The sequence below is a fragment of the Pseudopodoces humilis genome, chromosome 12 (genome assembly GCF_049639895.1).
Source record: "Pseudopodoces humilis isolate 2021_Gansu_Grassland_sample_001 chromosome 12, ASM4963989v1, whole genome shotgun sequence".
NCBI lineage: Eukaryota > Metazoa > Chordata > Aves > Passeriformes > Paridae > Pseudopodoces > Pseudopodoces humilis.
In genome coordinates, this window is record NC_142211.1 from 12,810,610 (window position 1) to 12,824,047 (window position 13,438).

Below are 13,438 nucleotides of genomic sequence, written 5' to 3' on the forward strand. Positions count from 1 at the left end.
TTTGTCATAAATAATTATTGTTAGGTTTAAATATTGTTTAATTTAGATTGTTTTATGTTTTATTGGAGACACTTGTTTAAACTGCAAAGTATAGTTATTTTCCTAGAGATATGAAGACAGCCACAACTGAAACAGCAGTGATGGAACACTGGTGAACACCTGTTTGTGGATGGACGTGAATGCAGTCTGTGACACCCTTGACTTCACTGGGAGTTCTATTGGTTGTTGCAATCTCTGCAGTTTTTGTTTGTTATAGCTTTCTTATTTTTCAGTGTTTCCAGAATTTTAAGAAGATGTATCATTGTTGAAGATCAGCTGCCATGGGGGAGGCTTCAGATTAAACCAACTGCTGCATGGTTTAATTGGTCTGGTACCTAAGGCTTCTGATAATTTGATTTGTACAAATGCATTTTAACAGTTTGCTGTGCTGTAAGCATCTCATAGCTGCTACTATTGAGAACCTTGTTTTAGAAATGAGTTAAGAGGCATCTTTCCAGTTTAAAGCCAGGCCCTGGCCAAGCCTTGACTTTACCTGGATGAAATGTTTGCCAACAGATCCAGATGTTTTCTGTACCAAATCAGTATTTGAGTCACTTTTTGACTCAGCAATTTGACCCTATTAATATGACAGCTGGATCAATTTTGAAGTGGGCTTGGAGAATCATTTCCGGAGATGATTATCCAATCCTTCACTGATCTTTTTTTGTTTCTGTTTGTTTGCTAACTATGGGATGCTGGTGCAGTGTTTTAGTAATTAATAGTAGTTTTATATTACATATATTATTAATTATGTTTATGATTTAATGTATTTTTAACTGGTATAAGTTCTTAATTGTGTATATGGTTTTGTGTTGATGTTGATGTTTATAACAGAAGTGCATCTCATTTTATTTTTTTTTAAGAAAACGGGGGAAATGGATGCCCTAAAAGCATTTGATTAGTGTAATTGATTAACTTCAAGGAGAGAAGTGTCTGTGTTTTGTTGGCAGGTTCAAAAAGGTCACCTGTCCATCTGACCAGACTGTGTGCCTCTGAACACATGAGATCCAGTGAAGAGAAGTCACCACACAGCCTTGGTACTCCAGACGTAGATCAGAAGTAGACCTGTCAGGACACAGTTGTGTCTGAACACTATACAGACAGTTGCCAACAGAAATTTTATGTTGTTATTATGATGTTGTGTCTCTACCAATTTTTCAGGTATCCTTTGTTTTAAGATTTAGAAGGATCTGAAAAACAACCTGAACATCAAAGCCCTCAGTCACCGATCAGCTGCCAGCTGACATCACGGGAGCAGTGAACGTTCCAGGACTGAATCGTGTTAGAGAAATTCTGTAGAAGATCTAAGATGTGTAGAGACTCCATTTAACTGTATATAAAGCAAATTGTAGTTGTGTGTTTACCCTTTCAGCAAATTGCTTTCACGCTTAGACTACATATATACCAGAGCACGTGTGTTAAAAATAGTTAGATAATAGTCTAAGATAGAGTTTAGCCTGTGTAGTAATTGTTATATTAGTATAAAGTATAAGTATTCCCCCTTCAAGAGGTAGTGTAAGCATCTTTGAAAGTTCATTTAACGTTAAAGTTTTAGCTGTGAGTTTGCAAATATGATGTCATTTACATGGAACCAACTGCTTATGGTAATTGTGATGTGTATAGTCCCGACCAACTGTCTGCTAACTAATATCCAAAAGTGACAGAACATATGGGTCACTCTGGCACATTGAACTGGCCAAAGGTCAATGTGTTTGAGCCTAGCCACACCTGGAGATCCTTTCGCACCTGTCTCATGGGAGTCCCTGAATGGGATCCTCCAGCATTTAAAGGTTTAATTAGTAATGAGACTCAACTGAATCGATTGGCAATGCTGCAAGAGTGCAGTTGCACTGTTGGCTTCACATTAAGACTACTTGAAGCCTGTTGGCAAGCAAAAATTACCAAAGTACTCAATGTTACAACCCTCAGAAGAATTAGATTTGTTAAGTTCCACCAATACCTCAGGTGGATGGATAATGTTTGAACCCGACAAAAAGTCATTCTAACAAAGTAATGTAGCACTGAGCTGCATTCAGCCCTATAGCTGATCTTGTTACTACCATTGAAAGTAAAGCCTTTATTTGTGGTGCAATCTCATAGGACAATTACCAAAGCGATTACCTAGTTCCATCTTCCTCATCTGTGGAGATAGAGCATGGAATTAGATTCCTGCTAATCCATAGAGGACCCTGTTATCTTGGGAAACTCACTTTGTTCCACCCAAGTTTACATCAGTTGTTGAATGTAACTAGCAAAATGAAAAACATCAAACAGTCAAAGCGAAGCCTGAATGAATTAAGGCCTAGCAACTCTAAAAAGGCTCGCTTGCTAGACTAAGGAAGGATTGAACTTAACATCCACGATGTTAAGTGAGCTTTCAGCCGATGTGAGTAGTGTGTCATGCAGTATTATGAAATCGAGCTGCAATTAACTTTTTGCTCTTAGCACAAGGACATGGTGGTGAAGAGTTTGAAGGCATGTGCTGCTTGGATCTTACTGATCATTCAGCTTCCATCCATAAGCAACTACAACAGCTACAGGATGGGTTACATGCCCTGAAAGAAGATAGTGACCCCATTGGAAGCTGGTTCGCCAGCTGGGGCATCACCGGATGGTTAAGGTCTCTTGTGCTAGAAGGGGGACGGACTTTACTTCTAATGTTAATTGAGATGACAGTCTAAGTTGTGTGTTATCTTATCCAAAGCCTGGTTTGTGCAAAAAGAGAAAGGGGGAATTGTTGCTGTATTTTATATATTGGTAAAGGTCTGTCTGCACAAACCAGCCTCTGGGATAAGTCGCAATATTAAAGGCTAAAATCCTTGAAACTTGCCTGTAGAAAGTAAAACAATGTTCCTGTGTACAAGGATAAGAATGTAAACTTGTGTGTACTAGCCAATAGTAGCTTGCTCTGCCCGCAGACCCTGTAGAACCCTATAAAAGGTGTGCTAAAGATAGAAATAAACGGCATTCACAATTACTTCTGTGAAGACTGGTGAACAGCTCGGGGGTCTTTCAACACGTGGGTAGCATCTGATGCCCTGAGGAAGGAGCATCATATAAACACACGCTGGATAATTCCTTCATTTTAATCTCCTGCCCCAATGTGGCAGAATCTGTTGTTTCTTTTACTTTCACAGAAGAACTCCGAGGGATATGAAAATTGAATAAGCCATGATAACACTACTAATCCTTCTTTTCATCCTGCCACAATATCATGGCCAAAACTCGACTGAGTGGCCGTGGTCTGAAGCAGTCACCAGCAACTATGCCATAGGACACCACCCTGGAGACCATCAGCAAAATCTAGCAATCGTAGTATTGCATAACTCTGAAGTGTACCGCCCGGGTGACTGGGAGTGGGATCAAAAGGATTGGCTTAGAATGCTAACAGGAACAGTTGGTGAGGAAATTAAGATAAGATGTAGGAAAACAGAAAAATCTCGTTATGAGAAAGCCTCCACCATTACAATTGCCAGTAACCTTCTTGAACCGAATTTAACAAGCAGTTTGCACCCTAATATTTCAGCAGAACTTTGTTCCACAGAAGATTGGAAATGTGGCAAGTATGATCCCCTCATATTGTGTTGTTGCCAGAAGAACATTGGAAACTACACACTAGATCCTAGCACCAACAATGTTGAAAGCACAAAGCTCTGTAGAAGGGAACCCAATGACTGCTGGTACAATTTCACCTTAACCAGATCAGTTTACGTGACCTGCAATTGGGACTCAGGATTTACAGGTTTAATTCACAGATTTAAAATAAATGCTGTAGCAAGGCCTACATTAAGTGTGATAATCACATACCATGGTGTAAATACTCCTTTTGTGCTGAATGGCAAAACTAACGTTTTCCCTTCTTTTCTGTTAACTCAAGGTGATGATGTTTCAATACGCTGCAGACTGAGTACCGGATCCCACACGGAGCCTGTACACAGTCAAGTCGCCGGATCTCGTGGCCAGGTTATATCTTGTGAAACTCGGAATCAAGATTGTTGGCTGAATTTAACAGCTGTACAATTGTCCTCCAAAGTTGTGTGTGGTAAAAACAATACCAAATATTGGGGAGAGCTTAATGTTCATGTTGTACTACCTACCACACAGCCACCAATTAGATTGACTCCAAAAATTTCTGAAATTGGACCCTATGTAATCAGGAAAACTGGCCAAAAACAAATGCTATTTAACCCTGCATGGTCTATTAAACAAGTCAAATTACTAATGCAAAACAATGTCTCAGAGATTCAGCCAGCTTGTTCACCTTTTTTGCAAACTTCCTTTGAGGGGTGGACAACCTGGTTGCGAAAGCGAAATTCTTTTCACAAACGGATGATAAGAGATATAACCGGTGTCGTGGGATCAGGACTAGGAATTTTGAATAGTATTGATTCAGAAGTATTGATGAATAAACTGGCTGTTGCAACTAAAGATTTGACCAAAATACAACAACCACTGAGGTCATCTTTAACTGCCTTGGGAACCCAACAGTGGTTGCTATCAAACATATTACCAAATTGGGAAATGGTAAACGTAGATGATCACAAATTAATAATTGATGCACTTTGTGCTACCCAAAACAATGTTTCTCTGGCTCTTAGCTGTATTCAAGCCCAGTTGTGGATGCAGTCAGTTGCTGCATCAATTATCAGAGAGGGTGAAGAAGGCGCCTTTCCCACTGAAATTCGGAATATAGTCTGGGACAATGCCAATGATTTTGAAAAGGAATTTCAATCTTGGTGGAATTTGGTGAATTTTACCTATGATCCCACCACAAACACAGCCACAGCTTTTGTGTTGACAGTACGTAACGCTTCAGTACATTAAATTTTTCCTATCATTGCATTGCGGCTGAATCATGATGGAGCTGTTCTCTATCCTTTAGAGCATAGGGAATGGGCCCGTCAGATTGGTGGGAAATGGCAAACTGTTGGTTTAGAAAATTGTATTGTCCGGGAACAACAAGGGTTTATCTGTGAAAGTAATGCAATCAAAGCTCAAGACATTTGTTTAGACACAGAACAGAATATCTGTCATTTTGAAATCCATCCTAATGACACTTCTGAAACAGTGCTTGTGTATGTAGGCAATGGATGTGTATGCTTGAGAACTGCTTGTGATAGTATGCTTGTAGAAAACATAGTAGTGGATACTAAGAATCATTCAAATTTTTGTGTATGCAATTTTACTAAGATTATAGGATGTGACTTTTCATATTTAGCTCCAGTTACTTCATATTATCTTTTGCAGTATAATTACACTTTGATTCATCATTTAGTGCCTGCTCCAATTGGAATGAACTTTACTCTGGTGAGGCAATTGTTGCTTCACCAGGATTTAATCTAAATATTGGAAAAGATCAAAAAGGATGGACAAAAGACCTTAGTTACGGTTCACCACAATGTGAAAGGAATACATCGTGTTTTGGAAAGAGTAAGGAAAGATACTGAACACGAGTGGTGGGACACTCTTTTTGGGTGGTCACCAACTGCTACAGGTGTTTTGAACAAATTGTGTCATCCCATCATTGTCCTCTTGGTTTTAGTTTTACTTGGTTTTGTTCTATCAGCAATCTTGTACATCCTGAATTGGAGAATGATGAAGCAGTTGACAAAATTGACTTCCATAATGGATGCACACAATATGATTGGTACTTTACGTGTTGCTGATACCCCTAAGGTTATCGATACTCGATGAATTATGCAGGCACTACAATAAATAATTTGCCATTGTGACTATGAGGTTAATCATTTCATCATGTTGTATTTTATTGTTTGTTTTAAGATAAGAAACCAATATGTAAGCCTTAGTTGAAATTATATATATGAAATAGTTTTTCTTTGAAATTAATATATTGATTTTCTTATTGTTTTGTTTTCTTTTTCCTTTTTCTGTCCCTTATCTTTTCCCTACTACCTGTCTCTGTTTTTTCCGGGATATACTACCAACTGTAACGAGTCCTGAAGACTTCAACCAAGAACTTTGCAGCAGCACTACAACATCATGCAGAAAGACCTCGACGATTGTGAGCCACGGGGTGGTGTAAGAGATGGTCCGAAGATTCCCTCATCTGTCTCACAACCGTCTCAAGGACAGAGACTGAGACCCTGAATATCACAAGGGACTTGGTTTGGGGGTTTGGGCCTAGCTGAGATGGATGTTTGCTAAGTGATTGTTTGCAGGTGGTTGCACGGTACACTGCTCTCGTTCCTGCTGGTGAGCAGAGGCTTGGTAACCTGCGCAACGGGTTTTCCATGACTCATGGCTCTCATTCCTGCTGGTGAGCAGAGGCTTGTGCGTGGTACCCTGTGCAATGGGTTTTCCACAACACCTTGCCCTCGTTCCTGCTGATGAGCAAAGACTTGCACGACATGGATCGCTCTGTACCCTACACCTGCTCCCCACGCAATGGAATTCATCACAATGATCATCAATCTCATCTGGTTTTGGCCCTGTGCCCCTCGCTTTGCAAAGGACTATAAAATTATACCCCAAACTTACCTTCCTTTGAGATCTCCCCAACGGACAGAAGACTCTGCGTCGTTGGACGGCTGAGTGGACTTCGACGTTGGTAGCTATAATCCCCTTACTCTCTTTTCCTTATGCTTTGCTTTCTCCTTTTTTCTCTCTATCGCATATTAGTGCTGACGAGCACTCAATAAAGTGTGTTTTGTTGTTTAAGTCCTTGGTTTGCTGATAATCTTTTGTACTCTAAGACCGACTAAAAGAACCACATCACGAATCCCACCTTGCGGATCGTGACAACCTCTAAAAGGGGAAGCCTTAACTTCCTTAGGTGTCTCACTCACCCTTTGTGGGCACTGTAGTTTAAAATGATCTTTACTGCCACAGATGTAACATCCTTGTTGGCTTGCACCGTGGTCTCCTTTTCCCTGTATATTTGCTGAGCATAGAGCAACAGCCATGGCTTGAGCATGAATCTTTGCTTTTTCTTGTTCTTCTTCTAGCCGTGGCAATCGAGAGCAAGCTTTGACCATTTTTTGCTAGGGAAGCTCCTGCTGGGAGTGATGCAATTATTTGTTGTCACTTAGGGCTGGCATTTTGAAAAGCTAAGTCCTTGCCAACCGCTGCTTTTGTGTCTTGATCCAGGTTTGGTGCACCCTCTAGAGCTTCTTTGAGGCAGTCCACAAAGGATATAAAAGACTCAGTAGGACCTTGCACCGCCTTGGTATAGGGGAGAACAGGTTTTCCTATTTGTGGAAGCTCTTGTAATGCTGCCAGTGCAAGAACCTGTGATTGCTGTGTAATTCGTGAGTGAAGAGCAGCTTGAACAGTGCAGTCAAGTTATGCTCCAGTCCCTAAGAGCTGATCGAGCGTAGCTAACCTCAATGGGTCACCAGGAGCAAGTTGAATATTCTTCAATTGAGCTAATTCTAATTTTTCTCTCCACTTGTCTTTAAACATCATAAATGCAGTAGGAGGCAAAACTAACTCCATCAAAGCCTGAATATCAGCTGGAACTAATAACTGAGTCTTAAAAAAGGATGATACAAGGGTCATGACTTGTTTGTTATCATAAATGTAATCAATTACAGTCCGCTGCAGGTGACTGACAGTTTTCCAATCAAAGGGTTGCCATTGTTGTTGACCCCCAGTCATATATACTGGCATAGCTCTGATACTTCCTGGGAGCATTACCCCTTCAATCACAGCATTTTCAATTACTCCTTTCCACCTTTGACCTTGGTTGTAATCAGGATCTTTCAAGGGTGGATCATCCACGGGAACTGAGCCAGTGGGAAGAGATCTATTTAACGGGGGTTCTTTGGTCTTATTGCTTTCCCCTCTTAGCCAGGTGGGCAACCACCCTGTGGCTCCTGTGTCTTCATTATTGTCTATCATCCGTTTCGACCCCAAGTCAATGCCAAGTTCTTCCCAGTGGGCTAGTATTTCACTCTTTTCACTTTCCAACATAACTCCCGCGGCCCCAAATTTAGATAATAAATAATTTTCTGCTCCCTCAATGGACATTTCTCCGTCCATAATACAATGTTTTACCCATCTGCGTATTCACCCCTGGTCTCATCCTTGCTCAGGAGATGCCTCAGAACAGTGGACAGTATTAGGTTTATCAGCATTACTTGGGGGTCCACAAAACTGCTCCTTTACTGCCCTTAGCCCTTCAACAATGGCCTCATGAGCTTTTTTATATGCTTCTTTAACTGCTCACATTGAGGACCCCTTATCAAGTCTTTGCATCTCTTTTAATAACTTGGTCATTTTTTCCTTTTGTTCTTCCAGCACCTCCCGAGAGATGGCATCACAGAGGTAGGGATATCAAGTGGCGTCTGAGGGAGCGTGATTACCAATTTCACTTGGTTCTATCTCCATAGGGAGAGGCACACTCTCTGGGCTCTTCTGTCCGCTATCTGCGTAGGGCAGAGGAGGTGCCGGTGCCTCAGCAGAGGGCTCCCAGGGACTGGGATCTAATTAATTTCCTCCCCAAAATTCTTTTTCAATCTGGGAGACAGGGAATGCAACAGAGGGTGCTGGCAAATCAGGGAGTAAAAGCTTTTTCTCTCCTTTAAGCTCTGGCTTGGAAGCATGATTTACTACCCTCTTCGCTACTGCACTGACTTTTGCTTCTCCTTGCATGTTTGATATCATTGTTTTTACTGTCGGCCAGACAGGAGCCAGCCTCCGTGCCTCTTTGTTTTCAACAGTAACAGAGTCCCACAATTCGGTACCAATGTGGTCCCATGCTTCTGTACTAAAAAACCCATCTGGCTCTTTTAAAAGTCCTCTCTGCCGGCACCAACATAAGAGTGCCGTAAGGTCTCCCTCCAAATGCTTGGTTTCAGTCCGTTTAGATAGGTGGAGCAGACTCTGTACATCTGCCTTTTCTACTGCTGATGCAGCAGCTCCCATCCTGCTGAAACACCAGAGTCCCAATAACTCTGAGCACGGATCCGCTCCCGTCACTCTTGGATGGCCCAGCTTACTTCGTTGCCGGCCAGCAGGAACCTCGCCTTCTCCCAAGTCCTGGTCACGTCGGGGTTCACCAGGATGCTGGGGTAGTTTTCATCATGTGAGACAGGAACGACATGAACACCAATATGATGCAGAAGTCATACCAAGTTTACTTGCAGGTGATGGTTATTTATACAATTATATTTCCGTGCACATGCCTAGGTGCTGTCATCTAGTTACATAATTGGTTACATACATTGTTCACGCGCTGTCCACATACAATCATTCTCCTTCTTATTGGCTGATGTTATGAGTTTCATTTCCTCCCCTCCAGGTGCACATCTTCTTTTGCTGGCTAAAATCCCTAATTCTTTGCTACATCAGCAAAATTTCTTCTTTACTGACCTCGTTCATGTCCTTGATTTGTTTCCAACTATTCTAAAATAGCCCAGGCCCCAAAAATCTGCTAAATTTGTGTCCTGGTTTGGAAGACAGGTGTCTACTAAGGAGGGCAGGAGCCTCCCTTGGAATGGAAAATGTAAACCCCCTCCCTCTGAATTATTATAATTTTGAAATTAAGGGGCTCTCAGGCAAAGATATGGGGATAGGAATAACAGTTCTTTATTAGTATATATAGCAAGGCAAACAAATCACAATAATTGTGGTGGAAAAGAGAAATTAAGAATTAGGAATCAAGCATAAAGAAATGCTGACTAAAAGCGGGGGCCTGCCGAAAAAGTATAAAATATTTACTGTTCCCACAAGAGCAGGAAGAGGGCAAGGCCATAGATAAGATAAGGAGTTAGACTGCATAAACAAGATGCAAGGACAAAGGCACCACAAGATAAGGGGATTCTTTGGACCCCTAGGCCAGGAGAGATGGTATCAAAGTCTAAAAGATGGTCAAAGGACTAAAAGGAACATGCACAAGGAGACAAGGTGAAAAGTTCAACTGAGAGGAAAATTGCTGTCATCATCCCAAAGATTCCCAGACGACCACCAGAGTGACCAACAAGGAGCAGTGCATAACTGCAAAGAAGCGTGGAGCTAATTTTAATATGAAGCGGAGGCAGGCGGGGTTAGGAAATGAATATGTATTAGGTGCATTGTGCAACCCTAGTTTGCAGAGAATAAAAAGAGAGGGGCAAGTCTCCAGGGTGTGCATGACTTTGGAGGAGCTATCCCACACACATTTTAGCACTGAATAAATACATATCTACTCATATCACTTCCTCTGTGAGTTATAGAGTTTTCTTTGGCATTTTAAACAAAACAGAAAACAGGGACCTCGTGACAGCCTTTTTGTCCGAGGAGGGAAAGGATGGGTGAGAGGCTTTGCTTCACAAACTCCCTTGGGCAGTCAGTCCTGGTGCTCCTGCAGGACTCGGTGGTGTTGGGGCTTAGGTGTCCTTTTTTTTAGTTCTGGCTTGCCCGTGGAATTTTTACCCATTAGTTGCGGGGACAACCTAACTGTGGGTACTTGGTGGGTGCCTGAGAAAAGACAAAGAGTTTGGCCGGGCCCAGGGGGGAAAGGGGGGCAGGAAAAACGAGGATGGGGACAGTTTGGCGGGCTTTCTTCAGCTTCGGAGAAAGACATTTTGGGACACAGAACTGTTGCGGTGGAGAGAAGGGAATTTCGCCATCACCCAGACGGAGCTGCTGCTTCTTCTCCTTCTTCCCTCTTTGTTGGTGGCCTCGCACACCCTGTCCTGCCGGGACGTGTGGCAGTGCCAGCCACCGCCGCGGAGCTGCTGATACACCTCAGCCACCGGCCCAGGATCTCAGCTCATCCTTGCTGTTCCAGCTGACTGTTCCTCAGAGCCGTGCAGGAGCACTAGGACTGCCCGCCCGAAGGGTTTGTGAAGCAAAGCCTCTCCTCCATCCCGTCTCAGCCGAGAAAGCTGTCACGGGGCCCCTGGTTCTGTTTTGTTGCTAATGCTGTAGTTATTGTTGTTTGTTTTCTTGGTTATATTAGTAAAGAACTGTTATTCCTATTCCCAGATCTCTGCCTGAAAGCCCCTTGATTTCAGAATTATAATAATTCAGAGGGAGGGGGTCTACATTCTTTCATTCCAAGGGAGGCTTCTGCCCTCCCTAGCAGACACCTGTCTTCTAAAAGCAAGACAGGTGGAACAGCCAGCTGTAACGGCAGGAATAAGCAGAAATACCGGGCCGGTGGATGAGGTGTATCAGAAGCTCCACAGTGGTGGCTGGAGGAGGAGGAGGAGGAGGAGGAGGAGGAGAAGAAGAAGAAGAAGAAGAAGAAGAAGAAGAAGAAGAAGAAGAAGAAGAAGAAGAAGAAGAAGCAGCTCTGTCTGGAATATGGAGAATTTCTTTCTTCCCACAACTGCTCCAAGAGTCTGTCCTGCTCTGAAGCTGAAGAAAAACCAAAAACCAGTCGTCCCCCCCCCCCCCCCCCCCCCCCCGCCCCCGGCACCTACCCCCGCCCCTGGCACCTACCCCCGCCATCCCTTTTTACTGCCCCCCTTCCCCCCTGGGCCCATTCAAACTCCTTGTGTTTCTCAAGCACCCAATAAGTACCAGCAATCAGGTTGCCCCCCATCCCAACTAATGGGTAAAAATTCCATAGGTGTGAAGGAACAAAAGGAAGAAAAGGAAGGACACCTAACCCCAACAACTTGCTTGAGATTTTTAAGAGCAGCAAATTCCACACACACATTTAAGTTCATCCATTAAGTTCCTAACACTTGGCAGAAAGGAAGGCGAGCATGTGCACAACTGCTTACAGGATCCAAACCTTACAAGTAAAACATCCTGAAATGTGTTAGAGCTTCTATTCTTTTTAAGGATTAGGACTAGGCAACCTCTCTTAATTAAGTGCATATTCTTTTCCTGGTAAATTTATCATTTGTTAACATCATATCAGTGTTTTATCAAAGTAAGAGAAAATGCAGCCAAACCTTTAGCAATTTATACAAAACAACCGTACAATTTGTTGTCACATTTGGCCCCAGAAACAAATTTTGTATGTGGGGATTTTTCACAGTAGAGACGGATAAGACAGCATTCCAAGATTTAAGCGGCAATAGTAATCTTTATTGTTCACAGCTTATATTTATATGGTTTTTAAAAATTGCACGTTCAATCCCAATTGCCTAGCAACTTGTTACCACCCAGTTCACTGGCCAGTAGCTGCCTGCATATTTGCTTGCCAAAGATTGGCCAGCATCCACTCCTTACAGTTAAGTCCTTCCGCTTTTCAGTGCATTTTTCCTTAAAGATGTTTACTTCCGTTTCTCACAGGTACAGGCAAATCAAGTCAAGGTCAGAGTTACTTGTGTCTGTGAGGCCTTCAGGCCAGTTTTTAGCTATCACAGGGATTCTTAGCGCAACATGTTTCAATAACTCTGATTTGCAGCCTAGTTCAAAATACTTGAAATCATAGGGCACTAACAACACACCACTATGTTCCCTGTGAGTCCTCTTTCCTGCTATTTAGATGCAGCATTTGTGCCTACTTCCTAGTATGATCCAGGCACAGTGTCTTGTAAGGAGAGTCAATATTCTACTAATAACCATTGATGTCACCATCAACCCTTAAGGGGAAGGGAGCACCCAAGATTTGTAGATGCTTGTGTTGGAGTCTGAGATAGAGAGTGCATGCCCTTGTTTCTGATACTTAGCTCTAAGATCCAGAAAAACATTGAATTTCATATAACATGAAATTTATGCGCATGTTTTCATGGTTCTTAAAAACGAGATTCACTTAATAAATTATAAAAAGAATTTAATATAAATAAAAGACAATTAGGAGACATAAGAAATAAAGCAAAGGGTTAAAACGGCCGGGTGCCTTGGCGCGCTGCCAAGAGCACACCTGGTATCCTAGGGATCTCCTTTTTATCCCCTCCTTGCTGTGAGGGGTTAATGCATATTCAAGCATGTCCCCTCCCTGGTTCCGCCTTCTTGGATCATGCTTTTCACAGTTTTATTTTCTGCTGGTCATCATATATTTTTTGCTGGTCATCATTATTCTTGCTGGTCAGCATTTTTCTGGAGTTTGGTTTCCTTTCTTTTTGCAAATGGTCAGGGCAGATAACAGTCCGGGGCCATCATCCTTCCCCTGAGGACAGATGGGCTTCATATCTTTCACTGATAACAGTTTGGCTTCTATTGTTCTCTTGATAAGAGTTTGGGCCCCACTGTCCTTGCCCTCTGGGGTTTCCGTGCCTTGTACCTAGGAAATTCTTTTAAGCTTAAGACTTGTTAGCAAGAAAAAAAGTACATACATAGCTAAAAAGTATTTAACATATAATATTCATCTGCGAAAGCCAATATCACAATATAAATTTATAACAAACCCCTCCTCTTCTTTTTTTTATAAATCATTTGGCTTGAGCAATAATTCTTGTTTTCTAGCTTCTAGCACTCGTTCATTTATTCACAAATCAATTTAGCTTCTTCCAATAGATTTTTTACATTATTTTGTTTTCTTAATATTATGATTTTT

General features: G+C 42.1%; 2 pseudogenes; one reads left to right on the forward strand and one right to left on the reverse strand.

The window, feature by feature from the left end:
- Positions 1–3,593: 3,593 nt before the first annotated feature.
- LOC148183389 (uncharacterized) lies at positions 3,594–5,733 on the forward strand (annotated as a pseudogene).
- Positions 5,734–6,037: 304 nt separating this feature from the next.
- Positions 6,038–7,656, reverse strand: LOC148183390 (uncharacterized; annotated as a pseudogene).
- Positions 7,657–13,438: the final 5,782 nt, after the last annotated feature.